The sequence below is a fragment of the Hyaena hyaena genome, unplaced genomic scaffold (assembly GCF_003009895.1).
Source record: "Hyaena hyaena isolate Hyena2069 unplaced genomic scaffold, ASM300989v1 scaffold_706, whole genome shotgun sequence".
In the NCBI taxonomy this organism is placed as follows: domain Eukaryota; kingdom Metazoa; phylum Chordata; class Mammalia; order Carnivora; family Hyaenidae; genus Hyaena; species Hyaena hyaena.
This window is the reverse complement of record NW_024081337.1, coordinates 313,747-327,036: the sequence shown is the minus strand read 5'-3', so window position 1 is coordinate 327,036 and position 13,290 is coordinate 313,747.

Here is a 13,290-nt window from a genome sequence, read left to right as displayed (position 1 = left end):
ACAATAATGGTACAAAGACAAAAATTGGGTAAATTAGAGCATTTGGTGGCAAGAACTTTAATATAATGTCAGAAAATTTTCAGAAACAACTTCACTAATGGGGTAGTATAATGATGAGAACAGGTGATATGAATATATATAGCAAGTATGTGAAGACTAATGTGAACAGCAATGATAAAAATAAATTTGAGAAGGAAAGTTCTTCAGGATAGCTGTGATTCAACATGCCTTACTTAAGTAATTAAAAGTCATAAATAGGGCTTTTGTTCTGACTAGGCTTACATAACTAAAGCAATATTTTAAATTTAAATTAGAAAATTACAAATCTGCAAAGCAGTGCTATATGGAAAGTTTTGTTTTTTTTCCACATTAGATTTGTAAATTATCACGTTAACTTGAGTTATTACAATTTTTGATGAAACAAATGCCAGCTTTTTGTTATAGGTAATGTGATGGTTAGTTTTTCTGTGTCAATGAGGCTAGGCTATAGTACTCAGTTATTTAATCAGACAATAATCTAGGTATTTCTGTAAAGGTATTTTGCAGATGTGTTAACATCCATATCTTTTAATAAAAGGACTTGCCCTTGATAATGTGAATGCAACTAAGAGAAAAAACTAAGTTTTCCTGGAGAAAATGAAATTCTGCCTCAAGTCTTCAGCAATATATTTTAACTTGAATTTTCAGCCTGTCAGCTGGCCCTACAGATTCTGGGTTGCCAGGCCCCATAATTATGTGAGCCTATTTCTTAAATTAAAATAAACCTATGTCTATTTAGATATAGATAGATCATGTATATCTATATTTATATATCTCCTAATCTGCTTTCTCTATAATTAAAAAAAAAACACTGGGTTATTTTAGTGGTTATTATGAAAAAATAAATGTTAAGAATATTTGCCAGTAGCCTACAATGAGATATTATAACAGGGCAGTTAAATTCAAACTTCTGATAAAAGTTAGAAAGCCAAAGAAAATCATTAGCAAATTCTTGATCAGATGGTGCCAAGCTCAGGCTCTAGAATCAGACAGTCTGTGTCCAAATTCTGGTCCTGCCAATTATAGGGGCTCTTGGGAATGCTACTGACTTCTCAGAATTCCAGTTTCCCATCTGCATAATGACATTATTAATGATTCCTACCTCATGGAGTGTTACAAAGATTTAATGAGGTCCTAGATATAAAATGTTAGTACAATGTCTTTAATATAAAAACACATAAAAATTTAGTAGTAATTATTATTTCTCAAAAGTTATAGAATGAAGAATTATGCCCATTATAAACACAAAGAGGAATAAAAAAAGATTTAAAAACCTGGTTAAAATATCTTATTGATATCTGAAAGGGAAAATAAATGCCAAAAATTTGCATAAAACTATTCTATTTCTAACTGCTAGGAGAGGAGAAAAAAGCTATCTTTATAAATAAAAAATAGTCTTCAAATGAGGAAAACCTCAAAATTCAAATTGTCTCACAACTCAGGCACAAAATAAAAACTGAAGAAGAAAAAATAAATTTAAGAAATACTTTATAAAGAACTCTGAAGGCAATAATAAAAGACAAGAATTTAGATAAAACGTCAGAGAAAGCTTGGCTTTCAGCTTACTTTATATTACAAGTATGAATTTTTTGAGGGAACAACATAGCATTCTTGACAATAAAATAACATAAATCCACTATTTTCTCTCTAACAGAGGCCATTCACTCTTCTGATACAGTTTGCAGTTCCTTTTTGGAAGCCTTGGGAATATGGTGGGGTTACATAGAGTTAAAGCAGTCAAGTGAGCACATGAGGGTGGATGTGGGGATGGTATGATCTTCTATGGAAAAAAATGTATTAATTGATATAATGTGAGAGAGAGAGAGAGAGAGAGATACTGATAAGTAAATTCCCATGACTGGTATGGCTTTCTAACAATGGAACCTCTGGGGAAGAGGAGGTAAAGCATTGCTTCTGACTTTGTTACCTCCTCCAGCCAACATCACTTGGGGTTATTGTTACCAGAATTACTGGAGTTGAGATACAGTGGAGTAATATCTAGAAGAGGTATGCTAATAGCTTTCACTGATTATAGTCATTTTCAAGGAATTATGGATTCAGTTTTTGAGAGTTGCAGTTAAAGACTCCAAAAGATTTTCCATAATGTAATTTGAATGTAAAATAATGCCTTCTTTTATCTTTCTTTTAAATCTCCTCAGTCCTCAATTTTTCTGTTCTACACATAAACTTCCTGGTACAATTGTCTTAAATATCTTTCATATTTTCAATTTTACATATTCATATCTATAATGAAATACCAAATTGTTTTTTCATTGTGGAGTCTTTTTCTATGTTGATTTTTACTAATAAATACAGTCATCAAATGACTGGTTATATGAATCAATTTTAAATCATATCTTAGTGGGAGATTTTATTTGTTTGATTTGGGTATTTTTCTTGCTGTTCTTAAGATTGCTTACACCAACAATTAAGAACCTTCAATTTTGGCAGACTTTACTAAAGAAAAAACTAGGGGTACCTGGGTGGCTCAGTTGGTTAAGCCTCTGACTCTTGATTTTGCCTCAAGTCATGATCTTGTGGTTTGTGCGACTGAGGCCCTCACTGATCCCCAGGCTCCCAGTACAGAGCCTGCTTGGGATTCTCTCTCTCTCTCTCTCTCTGCCCCTCCCCACCACCATTCATGTGCATGCAGGCTCTCTCTCTCTCTCTCTCAAATAAATAAATAAACTTAAAAGTATTAACAACCAGAAGTTTGACACACAAAAAAGGAAATATTATGGTATAGCTTCATAAGCCTATTAGAAAAAATATTTTGCCTACCTCTTTACAAATGTTTAGGGGGATCTGCCCAGATGTGGAGAAAACTTTGAATAATGACACAATACTAGAGATAGTTTAACCTGCTCTGATTCCAACACCCTTACCAAGCTGCTGCTACTTCCCTCCACATAGAGTTGCTCCTCACCACACCTGATTCCAATACCTGTGATGGACACTTCCACCACCTCCTATTGCTTATCTGTCCCTAATATCTTTTGTTGTGAATTATTTCAAGGCAAAGAAATAACCACTAAGAAAATCCTACGCCTTTTAAGGCTTATTTGAGTACAGCCTAGAGGCTATCACTTGAATTCTAACACAATCTCAAATTATCATTCTAGAAAAACAAAGGGCTTTACAGAAAACCACCAAGCAAAACAAAACACATTCAGAAAGGGCTATTTCACTAAACTTATTCTGGAGACAAAAGCACTGGATGAATCCCCCTAAAAATTGCAATATAAGCAACAGAGATTTGCTTCATCACCATACCAAACACAACTCTTATCCAAGACCAAAGGCATCTCAATTTTATATTTTTTTCTTCTTTTCCCCACTAAATATTGATAGCTGTGGTATAAACCAGTTAATAAACATTTGCATTTTGGAAAAATAATGCAGATGGGGGGTCTGTCCAACCATCTTTGACACAGTCTATATTCATCAAAATTTCCTTGATTATTTCTCTGCTAATGGGTTTGTTTCATTCAACTATCGCTGTGACTATGCTGTATAACAAACAATCCTAAAATTCCAACAACTTTTAAAAAGTAGCCCTTACATTTTCTTGTACATAGGTCTGTTTTGTACACAGGACAGCTGTGTATAAGCTAGCAGTTCTGTTTATGGAGAGTCCCATATGTTTCAGATTCTAGGAAAAGTAGTTACATGAGGCAAGCTTTTACCATGATGAATGGCAGAAACACTGAGGCCTCTTCCAACATTCCAACATTCTGTATCCAATGGGATAAAAATGAATATATATTCTACCCACAAAGTGCTATAGTAAAAATGGAGAGTGATGAAAGAACTGTGAAAAAAACTGAATTCAATCTATTTCAAGGTTTGTCTCCAAATTTCACATAGCTTGAACAATGTTGACAAACTCTTAAATCACTCAACAAAGAAATGATTTCTCCTAGGTTTTGAATACAACATAATCTCTTGGTAGAAAAATATTTCCATTCTAGAGGAAATACTTAAACTTTAATAGGACAGCTCTGGCTTTGAACAAAAGCAATATTCTGTTTAATGAAGAACTCTAAATTTTACATCAAGAAGACTGAATACCTCTTTGAGCTACCAGCCAATAATGTCTAGTATGCATTTTTATCTAAATACACTCAACAACATTAAAAACTAAAGAAAGGAATACTCCTCAAGTTTCAATAGTCATCTTTGATATTTTTCTAAAAGTAAAAATTTTATATACTGAGAGTTGTGGGGACAGTACAGTTTTGTTTACTGATGATGTCATAATTGCTGAGCACTGTGAAGAAAGTGTCTCACTAACTGTGGAATTTTAGGTGCACCAACAATAATCTATCACACAAAATCCAAACTACCATTCTAATACGTTGGTAACAGATTCATTACAACCAATATTTTTGTATAGGACCAGGAAATTTTAAGGTAGAAAAATAAAGGTTAAATCCAAAACTTTGAGGAATATAAGATGGCCAAGGAATTCAATCTGAGAAGAGCATCAAATTGTATAGGATTAAATATAAAAACATTGGTTACTGAATACTGAAAAAGAAAAAAATATTTGAGGAGATACTATATAAAAATATTATTTTACTATTATTATCTATCCCATATAACCTTCTAGACTTTAATTTTGTAAGCATCCTTTTTCAAATTCGTGGAACCAACTCCAATGAACAGAAGGATCCTGGGGTTTCGTCCATACCAACAAGCAATTTTCAGACACCAGGAGGGTGTGTGAGAATTCCAACTCAATTCTGATGCCTATCTAACTGAAGATAGTATCAGATTCCACAAGTTAGGGGTTCAGTCCTACAGTACCTTCACCCCCAGCCCCCACCTTCAGATGCCAGCCACTAGCCCAGGTTGCTTCTAACCACCTGGCTACAGATTCAAGTTTCCCATGACTTCCTCCTTGGGTTTGATAAATTTGCTAAAGCAGCTCACAGAAATCAGAAAACTGTGTTACTATTTATTGTAAAAGGATACAGCTCAGAAACAGCCAGATGGAAGGGTATTAGGCAAGGTATGTGGGAAAGGGCAAAGAGCTTCCATTCCCTCTCTAAGTGTACCATTCTCTCCAGATATCCACACGTTCATCGACTTGGAGGCTCTCTGATCCCTTTTGGGGTTTTATAGAGACTTCATTGCATAGGCATGATGATTAAATTACTGGCCATTGGTGCTTGAACTCACTCTTCAGATACTTTCCCCTCCCCAGGGGCAAGGGGATAGGACTGAAGGTCCCCATTCTATAATCAAATGGCTGATTCTCCCAGCAATTAGCCCTCATCCTTATGTGGGGTCCAAAAGTCACTTCCTTAACATGACTCATAATACTTTTGTAGCTCTCATCACTAGGGAAATTTCTAGGGTTTTAAGAGCTCTGCCAGAAAAGACCAAAATGTTTTTCTTATTATGTATTACAATATTCTACATTCTATATCTATTTATTCTTGCACACTTATCATTAGTTTCTATTGTTAATCAAGAGATGAATATTTATCCAAAATTTTTATCCTAAGTTCCTAGAGATGAATTATTGGATCTGGGATGGTAAAAAATTCCAGAAACAGTTCAAATAAAGAAAAAAATTTGGAAACCAACTTACTCCTTACAACAGGGTCTAACAAGAAAGAAAATTTGCAGGATTACTTTTCAGATGTAGGGATTTTAAGGAAGAGAAGACTTATAGGTATATGGTGGACAACACAAAGGGAACACAAGTATAAGGTGAGGCACCAGTGTCTAGCAAAAGCAGCAAGATTTTATGACTGTTTGACAGTCCTCTGTAGGACTGACAGAGCCAAGGGAGAAAACAGTGCTGGCCAGTGCTGCCCAGTGGTGCCCACTGAGAAGTGGAGCACTGTGAGACTGATAGGCCAGGTGAGATGTGACGCTGCAGAATAACAAATACTGGAAGAAACACAAGGCTGAAAGAAATAGAAGGCAGAGTAAAAGCCAGTTGGCCTGGCTTATATCCAAAACTCCAATCGCCTACTGGTTTTTGCCCTCCCTATTGGTTAAACCTAATTGGAAGCCAGATAGCAAGAAAGCCCTGATGTGAAGAGTATACAAAGATCAACTCCCAGGGCACAAATTAGGGCATAAAAGGATGAAGAATAAATCTGGAGGGGGAAAAAATCCAGCATACCCCTTCTAGTAATACACTCTGCAAGAGTGATTACTAGAGTAAAGAAATAATAATTACTATGGTCAGTGGTGACAATATAGTGAGCATACAGACACACAAACCAAATTGACAATGACCAGCATTCAAGAACAAAGTGTAAAGCAATGAAAGTGCAAATATTGATTATCTATCAAGGAAAACATGTGTGACATCTTAGGATACTATCGAAGAAGAGAGGAAAGCAAGTTGTGGTAATTCAACTGGGAGAACTCATATACAAATAAATCTGCCATCCTGGGGGTGAAACTGGAGAACATAACACAATTATCTATAAAAATATAAATTAAGTCTACCTTACTTCATAGGAAATGCTGCAGTTGAATATACTAACATTTTTATTAAGGATTGCAATTTTTATGAAAAAATCTCTTAAGGTTTTCATTCTTGTTTAATATCACTTATATCACTATATATTTTTATTATGATGAGACTTTCTCAATCATTTATGAAGAATACTAAATATATTCTGTATATCAATACCAAGTATACATGTCTTTGGTCTAACTTAAACAGGTAATATTTTGGAATTTTTTATAACAAGCTATTATATATAGCTCAGATGTTATTTTCATATTTATAGCACAGAATGTAGTTATGATTCATTTTTCATCTTGTTCAACAATTTGAAATTGGAATTTTCTTTTCCACCCTTGAGAAATTTTCAGCAATAGAGAAAAAATAATATATGAACCTAAAATATTCTGAATCACTCTTTAACCTGGAGTTCTATTTATTAATACACATTTCCTTTTGGATGTGAAGCTCCTTTTGTTAAATTGATGAAGATAAAACCTATAGTGCCAGTTCCATCTTCTCTTAAAGAATTAGAAACAGTATTCTAAGTTGAGAAGAAGCGGAAATATTATTTTTTTCAGAAGTTCAGTTTAAGAAATAGTAGCTTGAAATTCCTCAAGCTTTTATGCTATCTAGCAGGGATTGAAAATGGTTTTTCTCAGAGAAATACAGCAGAATTAAATTATTGCAATAGAGATCTTATGGCCCACAAATTCAAAAATATTTACTATTTGGTACAGAAAAAATTTGTCCACCCCTAATATGTAATGATTCTGCTAATGATATTAAGAAAGTAATCCATGTTTGCCTGGTATATTTCTGGTGTAGCAATAATATACATATTATTGCTGGGCAATAATATATATATGTATATTATTGCTGGTATATTTCTGTGGAGCAATAATATATATATATATTTCTAATAAAATAGCTACTTGATTGTAATTATTTTATCAACACATGTAATTTAGTTCACAAAAACTTTTTGGGAAAATAAAATCTTCCTATAAAAACTGTCTGAGGCCAGCACATAATAGGCACCCCATGAATTTTTATTCAACTGAGTACAATTAATTACACATTGAAGAGCTGCTCAATAAATATATTATTAGTATGAATGACATATTAAATTAATTAATTAATACAGCTATAAAATTTTCCTTCTATCCAATAAAACCCCTTCATATTAGGCCCATATTTTTGGAGAATAATGTACAGTTAACATTCTATCTCATAAAAGATTCTCTAATTCCATGGTTTAATATTAATAAATTTAACTGTCTATAAAACTATACAGTGAATAATTCCTGAGTTATCACAAAGACCATGTTACAAGTGAGACTCTTTCAGGTAAAGATTGAAAACCAAACCCATGTTGCAACTGCCATGTTTTGGTAAATTTGTAGAAATGATTGAAGTGACTAAACCAAGTAAAAAAATATATAAACAAAGTTTTGCAAATAAAAATAAGAACCTACTCTTTATCAGAAATTATGAAGAACCTTTAAAGGAATGCTGGCAACAGACAGGATGGGATTGATGAAGAAAACCAGAAACCAAAATAAGTGCAGAAAAGTCTACTTGAAAAGGTAGGGTCAACACCAAGAGTAATCCATCCACAGAAGTGGCGGTTGGGAAAGGCTGGAATGTACCAAAAGGTCATTATGTAGGTCATAAGTGTTAGTCTCTTGGTCAGAGGCTTCCTCTCCAAATTTGCCCCACCCACCCGCAATAGGGTGCAATAACAGTGGTGTTTTTCTCTTTAATGTTAGTGACAAAAAGATAGTTCTAGGTGGATCAGGAGGAACTCGGCTTTCATGTTCATAATGCTGCTTGAGAAACACTCCGTCTGGCAAGACTGATGCCCTTCAGCTGTCTAATTCTGTTTATACATACAACAGTTCTAGCTTCTAAAGCAAGACCTGCCCAATCCACTACTCATATGCAAATTGTCTGGGCAAACTGAACAAAGTCTAAAAAGTAAACAAGCACAAATGTCCTACACACACATACCCACACAGTGAATATATACAGTGGCTATATAAAGTGGATATATATGAGCAGGGAATGTACAATACAAAAGAAAGGCAGGACAATAAATATGCAGAAATAACTTAAAACAAAAGTAACATCTATTACTTTTACTCTATAACTCTGTTAGTCTAACTGAGCAAACAGAAAAGGAATAGTGGATTGATACATTTAATACCCTAAGAGAAATTCATCCAGGTACAGCATACATACAAGGAATTCTAAAGATACCATGGAAATTAAACTTTTGACCATTGAAGTTAGAAAGACAAAACAGAACATTTATAGTCAGTCTGTGAGTTCGAGCCCCGCATCAGGCTCTGTGCTGACAGCTCAGAGTCTGGAGCCTGCTTGTGATTCTGTATCTCCCTCTCTCTCACTCTCCCCTGCTCATGCTCTGTCTCTTTCTTTCAAAACTAAATAAACATTAAAAAAAAAAGGAATCCCAAAAAGAATGATTAGAGAGAATAAATAAAAGCAGTCTTCAAAGAATTCATACAATGTTTCCAAAAATAAGGGTAAAAAAAGACACTCATATTCAAAAAGCTCAATGAAGACTGACCCACTGAATAAATTTTCTTTCAAAAATTTTCAAAAATTTTGAAAGAAAATTTTGAAAGAAATATCACTGCCTAGAATACAATATTTAGTTATTAAGTAGTTTATTATCTATCTCAACTGAAAAGCATAACAGCTTCATGAAATCCAAGAATTTGTTTTGTTCACTGGTATATAGTAAACACTGAGAATGATGCTTTTAGACAGTAATTGTTGCTGTCATTGTTATATTATTATTACTATTAATTCTCTAAGAGAGTCTAACATTATGAATATGGACTCATTCCAAAATGATACTCAATGAAAAATCAAGGGGTACTAGTTTAAATTGAATGATTCCATTTATCCGTTCCATTTAATTAGCCTAGGTAAAGCATTTTAACAAAATAAGACCAGAAAAGGAAGATTTAGATTTATTTTGCATATAAACAAGGAGACAGAGAGAATATCAAGATCATAAGCGTATTAAAGAAAAAAATATAAACCCGGATATATTGGACTTATTAAAGAAAGCAGGTGTAAGGGGTAGTTTAACATTTAAAAACATATTATGTGCAATGACATCTACTTTGTTAATAGAGGAAAAGAGAGAGGCCTGAAAAAATTATCTCAATAGAACACAAAACATATAATCCATAAATTACATTCAATATGTTTTAAAAAGAAATATAAATTTTAATTAAACAATCTCATAATAGCTAAAAAAAGAGAACAAACTTTCTTAGTTGGAGCAAGATTCTATAACAATGCAATAGCAAGAATTACATATGGTAGATAATTATTATAAATAATTAAGGAACAAATTGGATGCTGGTTTTTACCCCAATATTAACTTTGTATCAGAGGTTGCAGCCAATATAATGATAAAGAAAGCAAGAAATTGAGGAGCGCCTAGGTGGCTTAGTCGGTGAAGCGTCTGACTTTGGGTCGTCATGACTTGGGTCATGATCTTGCCGTTCGTGGGTTCGAGCCCCGTGTCGGGCTCTGTGCTGACTGCCAGCTCAGAGCCTGGAGCGTGTCTCTCTCTCTCTCTCTCTCCTAGAAATAAAAAAAAATAAAAATAAAAATAAATAAAAAAAAAGAAAGCAAGAAGTTGAATTAGTGTTGAGAGAAAGAAATAAAATACATTCTCTTTAGATGATATGATCTTATACCTAACACATCCTGGTAATCAACTGAGAGTCATAAAAAATTAATAGCATCCTTATAACGATGACTAACACTTACTGATTACTTTAAATTTGCCAAGTCATAATAGAGATTCTTTATAAGTGTTACCTTATTTATTTAATTTTATTCTTCGATAATTTTCTCTTTTTTAAAGTTTATTTAATTTTGAGAGAGAGAGAATGTGAGTGAGCAAGGGGCAGAGAGAGAGGGAGAGAGAGAGAGAATCCCACAAGGGGGCGAGAGAGAGGGAGAGAGAGAGAGAGAGAGAGAGAGAGAGGAGAGAGAATCCATGCAATCTCCTGTACTGTCTTCAGAGCCTGAGGCAGGGCTCAAGCTCACTCCGCGTGGGGCTCGAACTCAGGGACTGGGAGATAAGACTGAATCTGAAATTGGATGCTTAACCAACTGAGCTATAACGCACCCCTAAGTGTGATGATTTTTAGGGGGAATAAAGGTATTATTATCTTTATTTTTAAAATGAGGAAAGCTGATACACAAAAAAAAATGATAATTAATTTCTTCATGGTCATATAGGTAGTACATGGCAAATCAGGGGTTCAGTGTGGTTTTAAAGCCCGTGACTTGAATCACTAAGCTTTACTGTATGTTCTAGTTCAGTCATGGTCAATTAAAGAATAGTTTAGTAAAAAGTTCAGTATCAATTGCAACTATAAACTCTCAAGTACTAGGAATAAATCTAAGAAGAATCATTAGGACAAATCATAAGAAAATACTGAAACTTTACATAAGGATAGTAATAAAAACATTAATAAATAAAGATATAAACTGATGGATAGACAGGAAGAGTCAACAGAATAAACATGCCAACTATCTAACAGAATCTATGAATATAATCTAATCCCATTAAAATTCCAATACAATTACTATAAAACTTGTCAAGCAGGTTCATTTTCATCTCTCAAATTTACCCTGAAAAAATGGCCAAGATAAACTTAAAACAACAACAAGAAACAGACCTTACCCAAAAATATTAAAATACAATGTAAGTAGCAATGAAATAAGGTAACAAATAAGAAAGTAATAGGTTAACAGAGTCCACAAAGGATTCATGTGTATTTGGAAAAATATTATGTATAAAAATGACACCCAATTTGGAAGTAATAACTACAATCTACAATAACGAATCTCAAAATAAAAGTATCTAAATGTAACAGAAAAAGAAATAACAACTGCAAAATTACTAAACACACTGGGTGCTTTTCTAGTTTCAGAAGAGAACACAAAAGAATATCTTTAATTTTTTTATTTTTGTGAGACAGAGAGAGAGAGAGTACATACACAAGAGGAAGAAGGGCAGAGAGAGGGGACGGAGGATCCACAGGTGGCTCTGCACTGACAACAGTGAGCCTGATGCAGAGCTAAATTCATGAATGGCAAGTTCATGACCTGAGCCAAAGTCAGACAGTCAAATGGCTGGCCTACCCAGCTGCCCCCAAAAGAATAGCTTTAAAACTTTAAAAATGAAGTCATTTTTAAACAAGACAAAAGCCACAGAGGAAAATATTAATCAAGTTTTACTATAACCAGAGCACCATTATTAAAGTTAATTTGCAGCACACATATGAGGGGACCAATATCTATAATAAATTAAAAAATTTTACAAACCAACACAAAATGAAAATAGAAGATACAAATGACAAGTATATTACAAAGATGAGCAATATCACTATTACTAGAAAATTTCGTTATTAAAGACACAAAACATTATTTTTAAATTGATGTATAGTTGACATATATTAGTTTCAGGCATACAAAAATATAATGGCCTAACGATTTTATACATTACAAAATGCTTACCACCAGAAGTGTAGTTAGCATTTGTTATCATACAAAATATTACAATATTATTGACTATATTCTTTATGCTATAATTTTCATCCCCATAGTTTATATTATAACTGGAATCTTGTACTTCTTAATCCCTATCATTGTTTTGTCTATTATCCTTACCTTTCCCCCTGGCAACCACCAGTTTGTTCTCTGTACTATGAGTCTGTTTCTGTTTTGTTGTTGTTGTTGATTGTTCATTTGTTTTGTTTTTCCAATTCCACACATAAGTGAAAGCATATGGTATTTGTCTTTCTCTGTTTCACTTATTTAACTTAATACCCTCTAGATCTATCCATGTTGTCACAAACGGCAAGATTTAACCCTTTTTTATGGCTGAATAATTTTCCATTGCATGTATATACCACACCTTCTTTATCTATCCATCAGTTGATGGATACCAGGTTGCTTTTATATCTTGGCTATTGTAAATAATGCTGCAGTGCTTACATATTTTTTGAATTAGTGTTTATAATTTCTTTAGGTAAATACCCAGTAGTGGAATTATTGGATCATATGGTATTTTAATTTTAATTTTTAATGTTTATTTATTTTTGAGAGAGACAGAGAGAGTGTAAGGAGGAGAGGGACAGAAAGAGGGGAGACACAAAATCTAAAGTAGGCTCCAGGCTCCAAGTTGTCAGCACAGAGTCCAATGCAGCACTTGAACCCACAAACTGTGAGATCATGACCTGAGCTGAAGTAGGATGCTCAACCAACTGAGCCACTCAGGCACCCCGAGATATTTCTATTTTTAACTTTTTGAGGAACCCTTATACTGTTTCCTATCATGGTTGTACCAATTTGCATTCCCACCAAGAATGCACACAGTTCCCTTTTCTCCACATCCTCATCTCATGTGTCTGTTGGCCATGTGTATATCTTCTTTGAAAAAAATATCTATTCACATCCTCTGCCCATTTTGTAATCAAATTATTTGGGTGTTTGTTTTTTGTTTGTTTGTTTTGGTGTTGAGTTGTATTAATTCTTCATATATTTTTAATGTTAACCTCTTATTGGAAATATCATTCATAAATATCTTCTCTCATTCATTAGGTTGCCTTTTTATTTCATTAATGGTTTCCTTTGCTGTGCAAAAACTTTTGTTTGCCATACTCCTAATTGTTTATTTCTGCTTTTGTTTCCCTTGCCTAGGAAGACATATTCAG